General features: G+C 53.7%; 1 non-coding gene across 1 annotated transcript; it reads left to right on the top strand.

The window, feature by feature from the left end:
- The first annotated feature begins 1,155 nt into the window (after positions 1-1,155).
- On the top strand, positions 1,156-1,226 carry TRNAG-GCC. Its single transcript has one exon. It is a non-coding gene; the product is annotated as a tRNA-Gly (tRNA).
- Positions 1,227-5,163: the final 3,937 nt, after the last annotated feature.

The raw sequence follows: 5,163 nt of genomic DNA, 5'->3' as shown, positions 1-5,163 counted from the left end.
GTGGCACGGAAGTGGAAAGGGATCTTGGAGTCCTAGTGGACTCCAAGATGAACATGAGTCGGCAGTGTGACGAAGCCATCAGAAAAGCCAACGGCACTTTATCGTGCATCAGCAGATACATGACGAATAGGTCCAAAGAGGTGATACTTCCCCTCTATCGGGCGCTGGTCAGACCGCAGTTGGAGTACTGCGTGCAATTTTGGGCAGCGCACTTCAAGAGGGATGTGGATAACCTGGAGAGGGTCCAGAGAAGGGCCACTCGTATGGTTAAGGGCTTGCAGACCAAGCCCTACGAGGAGAGACTGGGGCACCTGGACCTCTTCAGCCTCCGCAAGAGAAGGTTGAGAGGCGACCTTGTGGCTGCCTATAAGTTCATCACGGGGGCACAGAAGGGGATTGGGGAGGCTTTACTCACCAAGGCGCCCCCAGGGGTTACAAGAAATAATGGCCACAAGCTAGCAGAGAGCAGATTTAGACTGGACATTAGGAAGAACTTCTTCACAGTTCGAGTGGCCAAGGTCTGGAACGGGCTCCCAAGGGAGGTGGTGCTCTCCCCTAACCTGGGGGTCTTCAAGAGGAGGTTGGATATGCATCTAGCTGGGGTCATCTAGACCCAGGACTCGTTCCTGCCTATGCAGGGGGTCGGACTCGATGATCTATTGAGGTCCCTTCCGACCCTAGCATCTATGAATCTATGAATCTATGAATAAGAATCAGCACAGAAAAAGGAAAAGGAATAGCCAAATGCCCCGCCTGTGGCACAGACACCACCCATGCGGACATCTGCTATGTCCATCCAGCCTCTCCTGGGTGCCCACATTCCCAGATGCTTTCAATCACTGCAGGATCCCCTCAGCACCCAGCCCAGGAAAGGATGGAGTCACATGGAAAGCAGGAGCTGAGAATGGGATTTGGGGTCCTTGTCGAAGCAAAGACAAAACACAACCACACCAAAGGTAGCCCAAGTACATTTCCGCGCTCTTTTCCAGGGCAGGCTGTTTCTTTCGGTTCTGGACAGTACTTAGCAATCAGCTTTGGACCAGGAGACTGAAAAACACCCAAAACCTTTGACCTATTTCTCCTTGGAGTGAAGGGTGGGGGGGTCCCAATGGCCTTTTCTTCTCCAAGGCTGCCACAAGCCACTTGTCTTTTGAAGCACTGGTGGTTCAATGGCAGAATTCCTGCTTGCCATGTAGAAGACCTGGGTTCAATTCCCAGCCAGTGCAGTTATGGCTTGAGTGAATGCTTTGTTTACCTTAGGGTCCTTGAGGAGAGTGCTTCACTCTCACTTTCCCTAACCCCAAGGGGGAAAAATTCCTTATATAATAAAAGCCTTGTTTTTATGCATCTGTCTTTCCGTAATGCTCTGTGTCAACCACACATGCATGAGTGCGGGTGCCAGCACAACTTTGCGCCACTGCTCAGGGAGGAGTTGGAGGCGAGGGACCCACTGTGCCCTCCAACAGCAGTCGGCAGGGAGAGGATGGGGCGGGGGGTATCACTGTGGCAGTGCCCCCCCCCACCACCATCGGCAGATTAATGCAGGGGCTGGGCAGGACCCCAGGGGCCCTTTGCAATTCAGGACCCAGGATCCTCCCCAGCAGGGAAGGGAAAGCCGCAATTTTAATCTCCCGCCCATGTTTGGCGCCAAGTTTAAAACTGCAGCTTTCACGTTTGCTTCCCTGGGAGCTGTAAGTACCCACGCCATGGCGCTGGGAGCAGTGGGGGCAAGGCTGGGGCCAGGCTGGGAGAGCCGTGCCCCACCTGCTGGGGGGGAGGGGTCAGGGCCGGGCTGGTGGCACTGGGAGGGCCTTGGGGGCTAGAGCCCCTAAAAATTCATGTTAGCCACACCCCCCTGCAGCTGAGTTACCACTCCCAGTACCACCCCCCTATGCTAATGCTAGGAGCATGGGGAACAAGCTGGAAAAACACACTCCTGCCCGCAGACAATAACTTTGATTTAGTGGGGCTAAAGGAAACCTGGTGGGACCCTACCCATGAGTAGGTGGTGCACATTGAGGGCTACAGGTTGTACAGAAGGGACAGAGAAGAGAGGAAAGGGGGAGCAGGGTTGCTCTCTGTGTTAAGGAGCATTATACTTCTAACCTAATCCAAATGGCATCAGAAGAGGAGAAAGCCGAGGCATTGTGGGTTAGGATACATGGAGGTCGAGGGTAAAGAGACTTGGTGGGGGGGGCTGCTACAGACCACCACACCAGGAGGAAAAGCTCGACTTGGAAGTCCTGAGGCAGCTATTGGAGGTCGTACAGTCCAGGGACGTGGTTGTCATGGGTGACCTGAACTACCCGGACATCTGCTGGGAGGAGCAGACAGCCAAATCCAACCAATCATATAGGTCCTTAACCTACGTGCAGGACCGTCACCTAACACAGGAGGTGCAGATTCGTATTCACCTTCAGGACAGTGACCACCAATCAGTCGAGTTCACCACCCGGTATTGGCGGGTAAGATAACTCGTAGGGTGGAAGCGCTGGACTTTAGGAAGGCTAACTTCAGCATGCCCAGGAGTGTAGTCAACAACACACTGCAGAATAGGAGCATTGGTGAGATGGGAGTCCAGGAAGGGTGGTCGTTCCTGAAGGAAGTGATCCTTCGGGCACAGAGGGAGACTATCCCAGTACGAGGGTCATAGCAGGGCCCCTGACACTCGTGGTGCTCTGGCCAGGTCCCAGAGGACTGGAAAAGGGCCAATGTGGTTCCCATTTACAAGAAGGGGAGAAAGGAGGACCCGGGTAACTATAGGCTGGTTAGTCTGACCTCGGCCCTGGAGAAGACCTTTGAGAAAATTATCAAGAAGCACATCTGCGGGAGCCCACATGGGATGTAAAGCTTGAGGGCAACCAACATGGATTCTTTGTGGGCAGATCCTGCCTGACTAACCTGTTTTCCTTTTACGACCACGTAACAAAGTCCTTGGATGTGGGCATTGAGGTGGATGTTGTCTACCTGGACTTAAGGAAGGCCTTTGACAGTGTCTCTCATCCCATTCTCACAAAAAAAAACTAGGTGACTGGCATTGATGCCTACACAGTCAGATGGGTGGCAAATTGGCTCAATGGTCGCACCCAGAGAGTGGTGGTGGATGGGTCGTTTTTGACCTGGAGGGATGTGGGCAGTGGGGTCCCCCAGGGCTCAGTCCTGGCGCCTGTGCTAGTCAACATCTTTATCCGCGATCTGGATGTGGGTGTGGAAAGCACGCTGTCCAAATTGGCTGATGACACCAAGTTGTGCGGTGAGGTGGGCAAGCTGGAGGGGAGGGACAGAATCCAGCTAGATCTAGACAGGTTACAGAGGTGGGTGGGTGAGAATAGGGTGGATTTCAACGCAGACAAGTGCAAGGTGCTGCGTCTAGGGAGAAGGAACCAGTAACACCCCTATAGGCTGGGAACACCCTTCTCAACAACATGGTGGTAGAAAGGGAGCTTGGAGTCATTGTTGACTCCAGGATGGACATGAGCCGCCAATGCGAGGAAGCAGTCAGTAAAGCCAACTGCACGTTGTCGTGCATCTACAGATGCATCAGAAGCATGTGCAAGGAGGTGATCCTCCCCCTCTATGCGACACTGGTCAGGCTGTGGTTGGAGTACTGTGTCCAGTTCTGGGCGCCGCACTTCAAGAGGGGGGTGGCCAGTGTTGAGCGGGTCCAGAGGAGGACCACTCGCACAGTCAGGGGGCAGAGGGTCAGGCCCTACGAAGAGATGTTTAAGGGCCTGAACCTGTTCAGCCTCCACAGGAGAAGGCTGAGAGGGGATCTGGTGGCCGTTTACAAACTCACCAGGGGAACCAGTGGAAAATAGGTGAGGCTCTGTTCTCCCGGGCACCACCTGGGATAACTAGGAATAACTGCTACAAATTGATTGAGAGAAGGTTCAGGCTGGACATCAGGAGACATTACTTTACGGTTAGAGCTGCCAGGCTCTGCAATGGGCTCCCAAGGGGGTGGTGCTCTCCCCTACCTTGGGGGTCTTCAAGAGGAGGTTGGACAGATATCTGGCTGGGGTGATATGATCCCAGCACTTGTTCCTGCTCAGGGTAGAGGGTCAGACTTGTTGATCTGTTCAGCTCCCTTCTGACCCTAGAAACTATGAAACTATGAGGGAATGGGGGGAAAGGAGCTGTGGCAGAAAGCCACCTTTGTTTCTCCCCCAAAAACTCTGCTGTATCACAATTGTGATTAGGATGGGCCCAGCAAGGATACACACCTTCACCCTATCTCTTTGGGTAACCTGAGCTGGATACATTCCTGAGGGAGGGGAGAAACCTGCTCCCTCTGCCTATGTGACTGGCATCACATACCTGGGTGAGGGGCTTCTTTCCTGGTGGGCTAGAGTCTGCTGGCAACTAGTGATGTATTTCAAACTGGTTGGCTGACAGCCAACAGGTGCTGACCTCCATTGGACCAGGTAAATGAGGTCACAAGGGCTATATAAGTTAAGGACTGCCCAGGAGTAGGGCGAGCAGCAGCCATGAGGGATACTCAGGAACAAAGAAGAGCTGTACCATCTGAAACTTGCTCTCTCTCTCAAAAGTCATGATCAAGGAACTTCCTGCCTCCAGAAGGAATCTCCAGCTGCCTATGGATGATACTTGTGAGTAAGCTACCTGAGATACAACTAGATATATAGCTTGCAGTAACTCAGATGCGAGATCAAAGGCTACCCAGCCAGGGGAGTTTGCTCAATGGGATGTCTCTGATATTGCTCTACCCTGTACCCTATTCTAACCCTACCCTCTGTAACCAATAAAGTTCTCCTTTGTGACTGGTGTGGGAGACTTATTGAGGGGTGGGTTTAATTATGCCCAGGAGGCCCCTTGGGTCTGCAGACTAAGGGAGAGTATCTTTTTTGGCCCCCGACTTGGGGAAGTGCCCCAAGTTCTTGTATTGGGTCAACTACCCGTAGGACTATTAGGCCTGTGTTTCCCTGAGGACACAGGCCCCAGATAGTCCCTACTTGGGGTGGTGGCAGCACACGTTACCCTGGGACTCTGCGGTGGGTCTCGAAAGGGGATCTGCCAGGGCTTAGGCACCCCTGGAGAGACATGTGGAGTCTGGAAGGTGGACGGGCATTGTGGTGGGCCAGTAGGGGGCGCTCCTGCGTTGAGCCGCCCACCTCCCTGCGCCCGCCCACCTTCCAGGCTCCG

The sequence above is a fragment of the Alligator sinensis genome, unplaced genomic scaffold (assembly GCF_000455745.1).
Source record: "Alligator sinensis unplaced genomic scaffold, ASM45574v1 scaffold1886_1, whole genome shotgun sequence".
Taxonomy (NCBI): domain Eukaryota; kingdom Metazoa; phylum Chordata; order Crocodylia; family Alligatoridae; genus Alligator; species Alligator sinensis.
Note: the sequence above shows the minus strand (reverse complement) of the source record. Positions and strands in the feature narration are given on the sequence as shown.